The following is a 17,780-nucleotide window of genomic DNA, read 5'->3' as shown; positions in this document are numbered from 1 at the left end:
ATTGATGACTGCTGATTCATAACTGAGAATGAGAGGCACTGAAGGCTTCTGTAACAACCTCCTACTTCCAACCCCTGCCAAAAAAAAAAAAAAGAAAAAGGAGAGAAAGAAAAGAAGTAGTTCTGACTGGAAGCCATGGAAGAGAGTCCTTAACATTTACGATACAGATGCTAAAGTGTAGGCTCTTCACAGTCGATGTCTTGTGGTAGGGTTTGGAAAAGGCCACAGCTATCTTTTTTTTTTAAGACTTAAAATTTTATTAAAACAACATATTAAGTCACTAAAAGAGTTAATATTCTTGCTATAGAAAATTAATTTTTGGATTACTGGCACTATTATTTTAATCAATTTACCATGTGACTACTATACACACCGTAGTAACCTTTTAATGATACAGAACTAACATGTTTTAAATGTCATCCAAATTGTAAAATTTTAATACCTCTGTAATCTCCCATACATGACTAAAAAAATATTCTTTTCAATCAAATAAATCCCATCAAAATGCTTCATATTTCTCTCGAATATTAACAACAGATTCTCATTTCTGAACCAGATATGGCAGTGAACACCATAACATCAGTGTAGAAACAGAGGCGAATGATCAATGTGAAATCAAGGCCAAAATACAAACAGATCTGGTCATTTTATTTCCTAACTTTCCATATGTGGATATACAAATGAAGTCTTTTATGCCTCTAGTTCAAGTCTACACAAATTTAAATTTCTAGATTTTGTGATCAAGTTGTGTTAGGCTTTGGGTTTGATTTTGAGAAAGAACTTAAAATTGAATGGGTAGGGAGGAAGAGAGGATTTGTATGGGAAAAAAAGAAGAAAAAAGCTAAATGCCAAAATTAGGATTACTATTAAAACAAAATAATAAAGATTACATGCATTAATAATTCTACTTACTAGAAATTAAACACAGTAATTTTTGAGGGGCTGAGCACTGGCAGTTTGACCATCTCCAATGAGTGCATTGTACCACAAATTGGACTTGGTGTATTTTTTTCTTTTGGGGCGGAAAGGCACAGAGTGGGAGGATGGATCTGGAAGGTATGGGAATCAAATGTGGTTGTGGTACATTGTATGAAATTCCCCCCAAAAAATCAATAAAATATTATTGACAAATACTATAATTCATCATATTGTTCTATAATAAGAATATTTGCTAAATAAAATAAATCCTATCCCTCTATTACTCCTATTTTCCATTCTAATTTCTCACCAAGACTCTTTATACAATACAAAGTTTAATTGTAAACTCTTCCTTTTTCACTCTCTGCCCTGAAGAGTATTAACTTAAATTATAATCTTTTATTTAACTTGAAAAGATATTCTAGGTTGGATCGGCGGTGGCGGCGGCGGCGGCAGCAGCGGCAGCAGTGGCTGCTCCAGCTGAAGGGCCATCAGCAGTGGAACCAAGGCGTCACAGGGACCAGTTAGGCCCTGTGCCCACGACCACTGACCTTCGCTGACCAGCCGGACAGCAAGCAGCTGCAGTTGTGCGGCGCCTTTCCTGCACGGAGGCCGCTTCAGAACTCGGCCTCCCACCAGTCAGGAGAGGAGCATCCATCTTGGTTCCATACTCCAGGAATCGGACAGACTGAGGTACACAAACATAATCCAAGGCCAACACCGCGGTGGTCTGAGCCCGACGGGCGTTGGCCTGCACCCAGGCCCTGGGCGGGTCGGGGGGCCATCGGGGTGCCAACCCAACCAGGAGGTTTTTTGCCCAGGCCTGCGAGGCCACCGCCGCCATTTTGCCTGCAGGACGACAGAGAGCTCAGGCGGGCAGACCTGTAACAGGCATAGCCTAAGGCTAACAAAGCGGGGGTCCAGGCCCCAAAAGGCACAGGACTGACCCCAAGAACTGGGCGGCTTGGTGGGCCATCTGTGAGTCAACCCGCCCAGGTGATTGTTAGCAAAGCAGACTCTCCCGGCGCTTTCAGGGAGCGCGGGCGCACACGCCCGCCATCCTAGTCACCTGGCAAACCCAATTAACAGTCAAAGCGTAGGGGAACTTTGCTCGGACCTTGGCCTCCCAGGCTTTTGCCTGGACTCAGGGACTGGGCGGCCAGGCTAACCTTGTGTGCAACAGCCCGGTTGGCAGATCGGCTGCCCAGCGGAGTGAGCGGAACACAGGGGAGGTCACAGTAGCATACACCGTCGGCACTCCCGGGGAGTGCACACGGGCTCCATCTGCTCCACAGACACAATCTGGGGCAAGGCCTCAGGCAGAAGCCCTTAGCTCTACTCTCTCCGCTTCCGGATCCAGATCAGTCTGGGCGGCAGCATTACATCTCCAAGTCCTGCAAGTGGCTAGCTGGGCTTCCGGGCGGCCAGCTGGGAGAAGTCAGTGTGCTCCAGTGAATCCAGCGGGCCCCAGCGGGAGCCTTCGGGTGCCTGCTTTGGGATCTGAACAGCCTGGGCAGCAGCACACTGTCTACAAGCAGTGCAGGAGGTAAGCTGTGCACCAGAGGCCAACTGGGAAGGGGCAGCTTGCACTGGTGAGTCCAGCACTGACAAGATAAACTAACACCAGTGAGATCTAGATGGCAAAAGGCAAACGCAGGAACGTCACTAACAGAAATCAAGGCAATATGGCAACATCTGAACCCAATTCTCCTCTACCAACATGTCCTGGATACCCCATCACACCAGTAAAACAAGATTTGGATTTAAAATCACTGGTCATGATGCTGGTACAGGAACACATGAAGGTCATACATAAAGAAATTCAGGAGACAATGGATCAAAAGTTAGAAGCCCTTGCAAGGGAAACACAAAAATCATTGAAAGAAATCCAGGAGAATACAAAAGCCAACAAGGAGGAAATGCAAAAAACACTTAAAGAAATACAGGAGAACTTTGCTCAACAGGCTGAGGTCATGAAAGACGAAACACAAAAATCTCTTAAAGAAATACAGGAGAACTTTGGTCAACAGGCTGAGCTCATGAAAGAGAAAACACAAAAATCTCTTAAAGAATTACAGGAAAACACAAACATGCAAGTGAAGGAGCTAAGCAAAACCATCCAGGATCTAAAATCAGAAGTAGAAACAACTAAGAAAACTCAAAGGGAGATAACTTTGGAGATAGAAAGCCTTGGGAAGAAATCAGGGGACAGAGATACAAATATCAACAACAGAATACAAGAGATAGAAGAAAGAATCTCAGATGCTGAAGATTCCATAGAAACCATGGACTCAACAGTTAAAGAAAATGCAAAATGCAAAAAGCTTGTAACCCAAAATATCCAGGAAATCCAGGACACAATGAGAAGACCAAACCTAAGGATTATAGGCATAGAGGAGAGTGAAGATTTACAACTTAAAGGGCCAGCAAATATCTTCAATAAAATTATGGAAGAAAACTTCCCTAACCTAAAGAGAGAGATGCCCATGAATATACAAGAAGCCTACAGAACTCCAAACAGACTGGACCAGAACAGAAATACTTCCCGTCACATAATAATCAAAACACCAAATGTTCTAAACAAAGAAAGAATACTAAAGGCAGTAAGAGAAAAAGGCCAAGTAACATATAAAGGAAGACCTATCAGAATCACAGCAGACTTTTCACCTGAGACTATGAAGGCTAGAAGGTCCTGGGCAGATCTCATGCAGACTCTAAGAGAACACAAATGCCAACCAAAACTACTATATCCAGCAAAACTCTCAATCACCATAGATGGAAAAACTAAGATATTTCATGACAAAACCAAGTTTACCCAATATCTATCCACAAACCCGGCCCTAAAAAGGATAATAGGAGGACAACACCAATACAAGGAGGGAAACTTCACCCTGGAAAAAGCAAGATAGTAACCTTTCATCAAACCCAAAAGAAGTTAAGCATTCAAATTTAAAAAATAACGTCAAAAATGATAGGAAGTAACAATCACTATTCCTTAATATCTCTTAACATCAATGGACTTAATGCCCCAATAAAAAGACACAGACTAACTGAATGGATACGTAAACAGGACCCTACATTTTGCTGCTTACAGGAAACACACCTCAGGGTCAAAGACAAACACTACCTTAGAGTAAAAGGCTGGAAGACAATTTTACAAGCAAATGGTCTCAGGAAACAAGCTGGAGTTGCCATTTTAATATCAGATAAAATTGACTTTCAACCCAAAGTCATCAAAAGAGACCCTGAGGGACACTTCTTGCTGGTCAAAGGAAAAATACAAAAAGAAGAACTGACAATCCTGAACATCTATGCCCCAAATGCAAGGGCACCCTCTTTTGTAAAAGAAACTTTATTAAAACTAAAAGCACACATTGCACCTAACACAATAATTGTGGGTGACTTCAACACTGCACTTTCCTCAATGGACCGATCAGGAAAACAGAAACTAAACAGGGACACAATGAAACTAATTGAAGCTTTGGACCAATTAGATTTAACAGATATATATAGAACATTCTATCCTAAAACAAAAGAATATACCTTTTTCTCAGCACCTCATGGTACCTTCTCCAAAATCGATCATATAATTGGTCACAAGACAGACCTCAACAAATATAAGAAGATCGAACTAATCCCATGCCTCCTATCTGATCACTATGGAGTAAAAGTGGTCTTCAATAGCAACAGAAACAACAGAAAGCCCACATACACGTGGAAACTGAACAATACTCTACTCAATGATACCTTGGTCAAGGAAGAAATAAAGAAAGAAATTAAAGACTTTTTAGAACACAATGAAAATGAAAACACAACATACCCAAATCTATGGGACACAATGAAAGCAGTGCTAAGAGGAAAACTCATAGCCCTGAGTGCCTCCAAAAAGAAAATGGAGAGAGCATACATTACCAGCTTAATGACACACCTGAAAGCCCTGGAAGAAAAAGAAGCTATTTCGCCCAGGAGGAGTAGAAGGCAGGAAATCATCAAACTCAGGGCCGAAATCAATCAAGTAGAAACAAAGAGAACCATACAAAAAATCAACAATACCAGGAGCTGGTTCTTTGAGAAAATCAACAAGATAGATAAACCCTTAGCCAGAATGACCAAAGGGCACAGAGAAAGTATCCAAATTAACAAACTTAGAAATGAAAAGGGAGATATAACAACGGAAACTGAGGAAATCCAAAAAATCATCAGATCCTACTACAAGAGCCTATACTCAACACAACTGGAGAATCTGGAGGAAATGGACAATTTCCTTGACAGATACCAAATACCAAAATTAAATCAGGACCAACTAGACCATCTAAACAGTCCCATAATGCCTAAAGAAATAGAAGGAGTCATAGAAAGTCTTCCAACCAAAAAAAGCACAGGACCAGATGGCTTCAGTGCAGAATTCTACCAGACCTTCAAAGAAGAGTTAACACCAATACTCTTCAAACTATTCCACAAAATAGAAACAGAAGGAACACTACCCAATTCCTTCTACGAAGCCACAATTACGCTGATACCAAAGCCACACAAAGATCCAACAAAGAAAGAGAACTTCAGACCAATTTCCCTTATGAACATCGATGCAAAAATACTCAATAAAATTCTTGCCAACCGAATCCAAGAACACATCAAAACGATCATCCACCATGATCAAGTAGGCTTTATCCCGGGAATGCAGGGTTGGTTCAATATACGGAAATCCATCAATACAATCCACTACATAAACAAACTCAAAGAACAAAACCACATGGTCATTTCATTGGATGCTGAAAAAGCATTTGACAAAATTCAGCATCCCTTCATGCTTAAAGTCTTGGAGAGAACAGGAATTCAAGGCCCATACCTAAACATAGTAAAAGCAATATACAGCAAACCGGTAGCCAGCATCAAACTAAATGGAGAGAAACTTGAAGCAATCCCACTGAAATCAGGGACCAGACAAGGCTGCCCGCTTTCTCCTTATCTTTTCAATATTGTACTTGAGGTACTAGCTCGGGCAATTCGACAACATAAGGAGGTCAAAGGGATACAAATTGGAAAGGAAGAAGTCAAACTATCATTATTTGCAGACGACATGATCGTCTACCTAAGTGACCCAAAGAACTCCACTAGAGAGCTCCTACAGCTGATAAACAACTTCAGCAAAGTGGCAGGTTATAAAGTCAACTCAAGCAAATCAGTGGCCTTCCTATACTCAAAGGATAAGCAGGCTGAGAAAGAAATTAGGGAAATGACCCCCTTCACAATAGCCACAAACAGTATAAAGTATCTTGGGGTGACTCTTACCAAACATGTGAAAGATCTGTATGACAAGAACTTCAAGACTCTGAAGAAGGAAATGGAAGAAGACCTCAAAAAATGGGAAAACCTCCCATGCTCATGGATCGGCAGAATCAATATAGTTAAAATGGCCATTTTGCCTAAAGCACTATACAGATTCAATGCAATACCCATCAAAATCCCAACTCAATTCTTCACAGAGTTAGAAAGAGCAATTAGCAAATTCATCTGGAACAACAAAAAACCCAGGATAGCTAAAACTATTCTCAGCAACAAAAGGAAATCTGGGGGAATCAGTATCCCTGACCTCAAGCAATACTACAGAGCAATAGTGTTAAAAACTGCATGGTATTGGTACAGTGACAGGCAGGAGGATCAATGGAACAGGATTGAAGATCCAGAAATGAACCCACACACCTATGGCCACTTGATCCTCGACAAAGAGGCTGAAAACATCCAATGGAAAAAAGATAGCCTTTTCAACAAATGGTGCTGGTTCAACTGGAGGTCAGCATGCAGAAGAATGCGAATTGATCCATCCTTGTCTCCTTGTACTAAGCTCAAATCCAAATGGATCAAGGACCTCCACATAAAGCCAGACACTCTGAAGCTAATAGAAAAGAAACTGGGGAAGACCCTTGAGGACATCGGTACAGGGAGAAAGTTTCTGAACAGAACACCAATAGCGTATGCTCTAAGAGCAAGAATTGACAAATGGGACCTCATAAAATTACAAAGTTTCTGTAAGGCAAAGGACACCATCAAGAGGACAAATCGGCAACCAACAAATTGGGAAAAGATCTTCACCAATCCTACATCAGATAGAGGGCTAATATCCAATATATATAAAGAACTCAAGAAGTTAGACTCCAGAAAACCAAACAACCCTATTAAAAAATGGGGTACAGAGTTAAACAAAGAATTCTCACCTGAAGAAATTCGGATGGCGGAGAAGCATCTTAAAAAATGCTCAACTTCATTAGTCATTAGGGAAATGCAAATCAAAACAACCCTAAGATTTCATCTTACACCAGTCAGAATGGCTAAGATTAAAAATTCAGGAGACAGCAGGTGTTGGAGAGGGTGTGGAGAAAGAGGAACACTCCTCCACTGCTGGTGGGGTTGCAAATTGGTACAACCACTCTGGAAATCAGTCTGGCGGTTCCTCCGAAAACTGGGCACCTTACTTCCAGAAGATCCTGCTATACCACTCCTGGGCATATACCCAGAAGACTCCCCACCATGTAATAAGGATACATGTTCTACTATGTTCATAGCAGCCCTATTTGTAATTGCCAGATGCTGGAAAGAACCCAGGTATCCCTCAACAGAAGAGTGGATGCAAAAAATGTGGTATATCTACACAATGGAGTACTATTCAGCCATTAGAAACAATGAATTCATGAAATTCTTAGGCAAATGGATGGAGCTAGAGAATATCATACTAAGTGAGGTAACCCAGACTCAAAAGGTGAATCATGGTATGCACTCACTAATAAGTGGATATTAACCTAGAAAACTGGAATACCCAAAACATAATCCACACATCAAATGAGGTACAAGAAGAAAGGAGGAGTGGCCCCTGGTTCTGGAAAGACTCAGTGAAACAGTATTCGGCAAAACCAGAACGGGGAAGTGGGAAGGGGTGGGTGGGAGGACAGGGGAAGAGAAGGGGGCTTGCGGGACTTTCGGGGAGTGGGGGGGGCTAGAAAAGGGGAAATCATTTGAAATGTAAATAAATTATATCGAATAATAAAAAAAAATTGTAAAAAAAAAAAAAGACTTGACGAAATATCAAAAAAAAAAAAAAAAAAGAAAGAAAAGATATTCTAGTGCTCTCTTGCCATAATATAATCATAATTTTGGCAAATGTTAAGAGTTAAGCTATAATAAAATTCTTACAATTCATTGTGTTTTTAAACTCTATGTAAAGAATTGAATGTAATAAAATCTGTCCTAACTAATTTTATGTCAACTTCACACAAACAAGAGTAATCTGAGAGGTGGGAACCACAATTGAGAAAATATCTTCAAAAGAAGAGGCTATAGGAGAGCATGTAGGGTCTTTTCTTTCTTCTTTTCTTTCTTCTTTTCTTTTTTCTTTTTTTCTTTTCTTTTCTTTCTCTTTTCCTTTCTTCCTTCCTTTCTTTCCTTCTTTCAGTTTTTCTCAATAATTTATTTTTTATTCACTTTACATACCAGTCAGAGCCTCCTCCCTACTCTCTTCCCAGACCCACTCTTACAAATCCCTCCCCAATTTAACCTGAGGGCCCGTCCCTAGCCCACCCTGAGACATGTAATCCCATTAGGACTACACACATCCTCTCCCACTGAGGTTCAACCAGGCAGGCCAGGTAGGGAGAAGGGTATGCAATGGCAGGGAACACAGACCAAGACAGCCCTGGCTCTACTTTCTAAAGGACCCACATGAAGACCAAGCTGCACATTTGCTACAAATGTATAGGAGGCCTAGATCCAGCTCCTGCATGCTGCCTGGTTGGTGCTCCAGGCTCTGAGAGCCTCCATGATCCCAGGATAGTTGACTCTGTAGACTTCTTGTAGTGTCATTGACTACCCTGGCTTGCTCACTTTTATCCTCCATGCTTCCACAAAACTTCTGGAACTCCACCTGATGTACTGTGCAAACATAGCAGAGTATCATCAGGTGATGGCTCTCTCACATAGGACGGGTCTCAATTTGGGGCAGTCACTGGTTGGGTGTTCTCTCAGTCTCTGCTCTATCTTATCCCTGTGCATCTTGTAGGCAAGACAAATTTTGGGCTGAAGGTTTTTTGAGCAGATTGATGTCTACCTCTTTCCTCTAGAAGTCCTGCCTGTCTATGTTAGGTGGCCACTTCAGTCTCTATGTGCCCTTTTGATAGTAATCTCAGCTAAGGTCAGCTCCCATAGACTCGCTGTGTCCTCCCATGTTCCAGGTCCCATGTTCCTCAGCAGTTTCCATTCTTACTCCCAGCCCTCTCCTGCCCCATTCCCCACACCTTATCCCCATCTCCATTCCCCTCCTTACCCATTTCTTACCTAGTTCCCTCTCTCTATCCACTTCTGATGACTGTTTAATTTCTGCTTCTGGGTGAGATTCAAGCATCCTCCTTTGGAATGTCCCTATGACCCAATTTCTTTTAGTCTGTGGATTACAACATAGTTATCCTATACTTTATGGCTATGTCCACTTATAAGTGAATACATACCATACATTTCTTTCTGGCTCTAGGTTTCCTCATTCAGGATGATATTATCACATTCCATACATTTGTCTACAAAATTCACGTCTTTGTTTATAATAGCTGAATAGTATTCCACTGTGTAGATTACCACATTTTCTTTATCCAGTCTTCAGGTGAAGGACATCTAGATTGTTTCCAGTTTCTAGACATTATGAATAAAGCTGCTATTAACAAGGGTGAGTAAATGTCCCTGTGGTATAGTAGGGCATCTTTTGGGTATATACCCAGGAGTGTTATAGCTGTGTCTTGAGGTAGAACTATTCCCAGTTTTCTGAGAAACCACCAAATTGATTTCTGAAGTTGTTGTGCAAGTTTGTACTGCCACCAGAATGTAGGAGTGTTCCCTAGGGAATTTTTTAAATTAGTGATTAATGAGGGAAGTCTTAGCCCATTGTGGGTAGACCCACCCCGTGGGCTAGTGGACATGGGTTCTATAAAAAGGCAGGGGGACTTATTGAGCAAGCCAGTAAGGAACATCCTTCTGCACCAGCTCCTGGACCCAGGTTCCAGCCCTATTTATGTTCCTATCCTGACTTCTTTCAATGATGATGAAGAAGCACAAGCCAAATAAATCCTTTCCTCTACAAATTTTCTTTGATCGTGGTATTTTATCACAGCAATGGTAACCTTACTAAGATGAATTATAAAATGCAGTCAAACTTTAAATTACCTACGAACACATATTTATTGCACGTTTACTATATAAACTTTACATTTGTCAATATTCATTTTGTTGGAAAAATAGACTGATATGTTAACCTATCTAAGATAACTGGAAAGTGATTGAAATCAGATATGAACGTGGGAGCTAATGTCTAGCTCAGTGCTGCAATATTTGCTTAGTAAGTGCAAGCATTGATTACATCCCCAGTGCTAGGGAAAAAGTTGTTTAGCTTCAAAGTTTTGCCACTACACAATATCTGTTCTCTTCTTCCATAGTATTAATCATGTGGCATCAATCAATCTGAATTCAATCAAAAGGTCTATGGAGAGAGTAGTGGAAGACTTGCTATTCACAGATGAGCAAAATTTCTAGGGCAAGACCCATGGCATGTTTGCCACTCATCCCAACACATTTTGGTAGGAAGTAAGACTAGGTTGTGCACTAAACAAGATCATGAGTACCTGAAACACATAGTCAGTATCTCAGGTTGAAAGGTATTTCATTTGACTAAATCACAGTATCCAAAAGGTTTCATTGTTGGGTACCTTTACCAGAGTGTAATCTATGCAAAAGAAAAAGTCAAGCTCTTGGTTTTTCAGAGCAGTGACAGAACTCACTGCTCTTCCTGGTCCCAGGAAATCCACAGAATGCATAGATCTAAGGAACACTTGTACCTGCATGTCCACTAACCTTCTCCACACAGCCATTTTAAAGCCTTTGACAGCTTTGAAGCTTAATTTTATTACATTGCCATTAATCAACTACTCCAATGAACAATTGACTCATAGTCATCTTCATCAATATTTGTTGAAATCTTCCCTTTGGATTTCCAAAGTTACCCTGCCTCACTCTCCTAGACAATAGAAAGTTCATTGCATTTTTACCTTGTTTATTATCCATAATTGTACTTAGATTCTATAATATTGTTCCAGTATTACATCTCTTTCAGAAAATAAAAATAAAAGTCATGCTGTGATGAATATTGTTGGTTGTCAACTTGAACACATCTGGAATTAACTAAAACCCAAATCGCTAAGTACGCTTCTGAGGGATTTTTTATATTTAGATCATTATAAGTGGGAAGACCCATCCTTAATCTGTATCTTTTGAATGAGAAAATCCACCATTAACTTGGTCCATGCCTTTCTAGTGACAACCTATATATGAGATATGGAAGAAGTAAGCTCTCTCCTTTCCCTACTTGCTCTTGCTATCACTGGCAAGTCTATTTCTTCATTAGCATTAGAGCCTACTTTTTCAGGACTCTGGCTCATACTGAAGACCAGTTGATATATCCAGCCTTGAGAACAGAACAACTACGGGATTATTGGATCTCCCATTAGTAAACAGCCTTTGTTTGAGCAGCTGGACCATAGCCTGTAAATCATGGCAATAAATCCCCCGTGGTGTGTGTGTGTGTGTGTGTGTGTGTGTGTGTGTGTGTGTGTAGGTATGTGTATCTATAAATATGCATGATGCAATGTATACATAGAAGCAAGTACTCATATCCATAAAATAAAATACGTTTGTGTGTGTGTGTGTGTGTGTGTGTGTGTGTGTAGGGGAGAGAGAGAGAGAGAGAGAGAGAGAGAGAGAGAGAGAGAGAGAGAGAGAGAACCCTGACTAATATACATGTGCATTTGGTTAAATTGAGAAATATTTGTGTCATGTTGTAAGAGAGGAAGTGATTTTTACCACCAACTAATTTCAAAGCCTCTAGCTTATCAGGCAGATAAAACTATATAGGGAACATATAAGACTTTGAAATAGGTGTGTGGATTCATTTATGGGTCTTCAATTCTGTTGCACTGTTCTACCTGCCTGTCTCTGTAACAATACCCAGTGTGGAGTAGAGACTGAAGGAAAGGCCATCTAGAGACTGCATCACCTGGGGATCCATCCAATATACAGGTACCAAACCCAGACACTATTGTGGATGCCAAGAAGTGCTTGCTGACAGGAGCCTGATATAGTTGTCTCCTGAGAGGATCTGCCAGTGCCTGACAAATACAGAGATAGATGCTCGCATCCAACCATTGGACTGAGCAGAGGGTCCCCAATGGAACAGCTAGAGAAAGGACCCAAGATGCTGAAGGGGTTTGCAGCCCTATAGGAGGAACAATATGAACTAACCAGTACCCCAGAGTTCCCAATAACTAACCTACCAACCAAACCCACATGGAGGGACCCATGACTCCAACTGCATATGTAGCAGAGGATGGCCTTGTCGGACATCAATGGAAAAAGAGGCCCCTGATCCTGTGAAGACTTGATGCCCCAGTTTAAGGGAATGCCAGGACAGAGAAGCAGAAGTGGGTGGGTGGTGGACACCCTCATAGAAGCAGGGGGAGGGGAAGGGGATAGGGGATTTCCTGGTTTCAGGAAACCAGGAAAGGGGATAACATTTGAAATGTTAATAAAGAAAATATCTAATAAAAAATACAAAAGATGATGACTTTGAAATAATCTAACACTAATATGTTAAATTTGGTTCATGTATGACTTGTGCTAATGTTTAGAGGTGCTCTGAGGAGAGCTCACAGCTAAGAAGAGTTTTCTAGTGTCTAGATATTTGGCTTAGCTGTCAAAAGCACTTCTTCTAGAGGACCCAAGCTAGATTCCCAGCACCCACATGGGTAACTGACAACATATCTAACTACAGTTCTAGGAGATCCAACACTCTGTTCTCTATCACATGGAGTCATGTGGGGGAAAATCTAAATCAGTATGTCAGGTAGAGAATATAAAAATATTAGGATTGTTTTAACCTGAGCATGTTTAAATTCCTCCCTGTCACCATGGGTCAGGCAGCATGCACCATCATATTGGTCAGAATTGAAATGCAGAACAAAATGTTGCTGTGGTGACAGACTAGGCTGTAGGTTAACACATGATGGAGTAAAAGTTTCACAGTGCTGAAGAAGGGAAGAGGATTAGAAAGGGAAAACTCAGAGTCTCTGACTGATGGGTCTTTCTACCACAGGAGGCCAAATGATCTTCTTTCCATTCCTGTCCCATCCATTATCCCACCACCAGCAAAGAGACAGTGTTCTAGTCCGCCCTCCCGCTCTATGGCATTAATTCTTACACAGATGTGTATGGAGAAGGTGGCTGGAAATGGATGCTCGGGTGACAAAATGCTTGCAAATTTACATTGTATCGCATCTATTGACTCCATGGGCGCCTCCTTTAGATCCAGCAATGATTGTAAAGCAGATACAAAATGATTTTTAGTTTTCTTTAAAAAAAAAAAACTTGAAGCACCATTGTTAATCTTCCCAGCTTCAGTGTGTCCTAAAATTCTCAACATAAGTGTGAAAACCAGTGGCACCACCAATATTTAGGTTAAGAATTAAGGTAGTTGATGAATGGCCGGAAAAGTGTGAAAAACAAAGAAAGGAGAAGAAAGGATAGGAGGGAAAAGCCATGACAGAGGACAGAGAAGATGAGGGAGAGGATAGAAAAGATGGCCTTTCACAACACACTGATCTCTGATGTATTGAAGTAGAAAGTATATGGATACAGATGTTTAACTCCAGCTGATGGATATTTTATTTCTTAATGTTTTATTAATACAGCATAAATGGAAGGGTTTTGATCTATTCAGATGATTATGCTCCATTCTGCCCTCACCTCAACCAGAATCAGAAGTGCTTTGTCAGAGTCTATTCATTTTGGCTAAATCCTCTGTGACTAATACAAGGCTCACTGCATTGGTATGAGTCTGGTTATTAAGCCATGGTGATGTTTGTATATTTTAGAGGAAGAGAGAGACAATAATCTGTGCTTCAGTGGCTTATGTTTAAACGACAAAATGTGTCATGGAAAATCTCCCCACCTCCTCAAAACTCACATGGTTACTGAGAGTCAAGGGACGAGAAAAGGAGCAGAGGAGAGTGAAACAGAGACAGGAATCGGAGCGAGGGATAGAGAGGGAAAGAGAGAAATAAATTAGTACATTGAAGGATCCAAAATAATATGAAAATCATAATTTAGGTCAAGCATGTCATAAAGTTAAGATTTTTCAGCTAAATCCATCAGTCGATGTTTAGATCATAATCATTTGTCCAAATGTCTTATGACCAAAAACTGCAGGCAGAGAATTCTTACGTGTTTCCTTTCATATGATGCATTCAAACTCTCATTTATAGGATGGTGGGAGGCAGGATCAGAAAAATGGTTCCAGAAATAGGTATGAATGCAGTTTGCACAGAGCAAGTGTTTGAACTTTACTTTACAACTATGGTTGCTTTACTTATACCCGGAGTTCTGAGTCAGTCACACTAACAGTAAGCAGCACATGGTAGAGACCAGAGCTCTTTATTGCTTTGTCATCGTGAGATAGTCCAACAGCTTGTACAAGCTTCAAGAAAGCAGCTAAAGCTACAGTGAAATTGTAGTTATTATATAACCCTCTCATTTCAATAATCAAAATAGATCCCCAATAATTATGGTCAGGACCTTGAAATATCTTAACTTTAATATTCAGAATGTATGAAATTATTTTATTGCAATTTCTAGATCTGCTGAATGCACAGACCTTTTAGGAAGTGCTATGTGTATGAATTTTTAATAAAGCTTTTTAAGGTTTTATAGACATCTGAGTATGGGAAAAGACAATAATGTTTTCCAATTGTCTCTGCTTAAAGGAATGAATCATAACCAACAATTCCCTATAGTGAAATTTCAAATTATCAAAAGGAACCCATTCATTTTATGCCAGTAAGCTTGCAAGGAGGCACAATTTTTGTTCCATTCCCTTTTTATGTTCTAGGAAAATAGAACTCACCTATATGTTTAGGTATAAATCTTTAACTATAATTCACACTAGGTTTTCAAGCATTAACTAAAAATCTAAATCTTTCAGAAAAAAAAGGTCCTGTAAAAATATAAACTAATATTATTGAAGCTGTTGTCTAAATGTATAGGGCTTTCTCTCAATGCTTGCTGATATTTTTTCTATCAATACTTCTGATTGTCACTTGTCTATATATAATATGCAGACATATAAGCATCTGTTGCCAGCATGTCTATATATAATATGCAGACATATAAGCATCTGTAGACATTTAATGATGATACAGGCACACACACACACACACAAACACCGATGTGCACATGCACAAAAACTGCAGTAAACACAGTAAACACAAACACCCTTCTTTCTCATGGCTATAACTGACTACCCCTGCCTATATTCGATGTCAAAATAGCTGAAGATGAGCAGAGAAAGTCTGAGTATGATCCTTGTCTCAGAGAACAGGTTCTAATAGAATGGCTCAGTATGTCCAACACATGCATGAATGCTTGAAAACTGCCCTTTAAAAATGAAATCTACAGCCAAATGTAGATTGGATCTTTGTTTTATGGTTCATGGAGAAATTTGTATTGATTGACTCTTGTAAAATGTTAGGGATGTTATATAACTGGTTGTTTTGTTTATAGTTAATTTGGTTAATATACAACAAAGGATTGTTGTCGAGTTCTTCCTTAATAAAATTAAGCCTGATGGGTGTGGCTTTGTTTTGAGGTGGACTGTGCTGCTACCTGACAGAAGCACTATCTTTGTAGCTCTGTGGTGATGTGTGTCTGACTCTTCTCTACCCAGAAGGTCACTCTATAAGGCATTCCTGTGGATACACAGTTTACTTTACGAAACTTATTTTATTTTCTCTGCCAAAAATTCTATTTGAAACAGAGTCAATGTCTCATTCCAGGAAGAGGAAACGACACCAAGAGTTTCCATGGTAATCAGTCCATGGAATTAAATCAAGCAGGAAACCTCTTCAGAATGCAAAGTCATCTTGCACAACAGAGAAGCTTGAAATATCCAGGAAGTGTGTCATGGCCAAGTGAAAGAAATGGAGATGCGAATACCTCCATAATGTAAACTCCCCAACCCTAAAATAAACACTCAAAGGCTAGCCTTTGTCCTCCAAAATTAAACTCCCAAACAACTGTCATTTCTAATCAGGTCTTTTGTTCCAGTTGTTTTTACGCTGCTTTTGGTATCCTTATCTCTTGTGATCAGCATCATGTAAGACTATGAATCCACATGTTTATGTGGATAAAACAGGAAAAACTCTCATGCTGCTGCTGTATGGTTTACTTTACATAAAGCTCTGTAAAGTTTATAAGCTATGTTCTTATCAGGAAGAGCAGAAGAAATCCCAAAAATGCATCTTAATCCAGGAAAATAAGATAAATCTCTTAGTTGAGACAAAGGGATTTTACTTTGAGACTCTTCTAGGAAATTGAAGTTATTGAGAGTTTTACATCACTCCATTTTATAAGGAGCAAGCCTTGGTATCAGGAATAACAGAGAATACAGCAGGATTCCTCACCATCAAGTACCTTTGTATTGGTGGATCTGGAGACACCGCCGTTAGCTACACTGGTAACAATTTCCAGTGATTATTCATAGCACAGAATATAATTAAATGTCTTTTTCACTGAGGAAGGCTGTAAGAGAAGGTATTTTAAAAACAAATGTATTTAAAATACAAAATATGAAAAGTGTTCCTAAAAACCCATCAGTCGTTATCTTTTCCAACTTTCTAACATAAGTCACCATATATATTTTAACTAATGTTAAATGGTATCTTTTGGTAGTGAACACATGAACAAGAATTTTTTTTCTCTCTCTCTACTTCAGAGACCTAATGTTAATTTCAATATAAATATTCATGTACAGTCTTCATATTTGTTAATTGTAATATACACATTAGGGGACATTTTTTATGATAGCTGACAGATATAAATTTCTTATAGTGATGGTGCTACATCCCCCCAAGACTTGGGACAAGAAATTTCATGTCTCACAAACACACACATCAACTGCCACGCACACATAGAATACAAGGTTCAGTGACAGCATTCAGCATTCACTGTGGTTACACCCATCTGAGCGTGGCCCTGGACCAGAGACTCTCCTAGTGTTGGATGGCTTTTCCTTACTACTTTTTACTCCAAATAGAGAGGTCAACAACAAAGGACAGAAAATATTCATCTAAGTCCAGCCAATGAGTTTATGGGGTTCCCTATAGAAGCATGGGTGACTTGGGTAGCAGCAGCAGCAGCATCAAAAAAGCCTAATCTTGGAAGAAATACACAACTGATTCTCCAAGCCTAGCTAAACTCCCACTACTTCTGATGACCTTGGCACGGTCTAACACCTTGTGCAACAAAGGCAAGGTGCATGTAACTAAGGGGCAGCGGTACAGGTAAGTATCTCATAACCCTTCCTTTCCTTCCAAAAGGAGATATCAATAGGCACAAGAGTATGGGAGTTCCATGCAGATAATCACAGTTGTTCTGGTTTCAAGATTACAACAGCCTTGTTGTGCCTGGAAACAGAGTTCACAACCATGGTCACTCGCCATAAGGTCATAAGGCCATAACCAATTCTGTTACTCTCCCCAAATCAAAGTCTGACCAGAGGTGAAATAGGTAGCATAAGATCTCTGTCATTATTCTGTCTCCTATTGCTGAGATTAAATATCATGTGATAAAAAAATGTAAGGGTGAAAGGGCCTCTTGGGCTCATAAGTTCAGGTAATAGTCCATTGTTGCAGCAAAGTCAAGGGAGCAGGAATATGAAGCAGCTAGTCACACTGCATTACCAGTCACAGGCAGAGAGCAATTAGTTAACACATGCATGGTAGGATTCA

At 40.1% G+C, this 17,780-nt stretch overlaps 1 long non-coding RNA gene across 2 annotated transcripts in view; it reads left to right on the top strand.

Annotated features, from left to right (window-relative positions):
• Nucleotides 1-16,026, top strand: part of LOC127686692 (uncharacterized) — a 36,960-nt gene extending 20,934 nt beyond the window's left edge. For both annotated transcript variants that reach the window (XR_007978226.1, XR_007978225.1), the window contains exon 3: nucleotides 15,828-16,026. This is a non-coding gene — a long non-coding RNA (uncharacterized LOC127686692). The remainder of the gene's footprint in view (nucleotides 1-15,827) is intronic.
• The last annotated feature ends 1,754 nt before the right edge of the window (nucleotides 16,027-17,780 follow it).

Source organism: Apodemus sylvaticus, chromosome 6 (assembly GCF_947179515.1).
Source record: "Apodemus sylvaticus chromosome 6, mApoSyl1.1, whole genome shotgun sequence".
Classification (NCBI taxonomy): Eukaryota; Metazoa; Chordata; class Mammalia; order Rodentia; family Muridae; genus Apodemus; species Apodemus sylvaticus.
The sequence above is the reverse complement of the archived record's forward strand: the minus strand, read 5'-3'. Positions and strand labels throughout refer to the sequence as shown.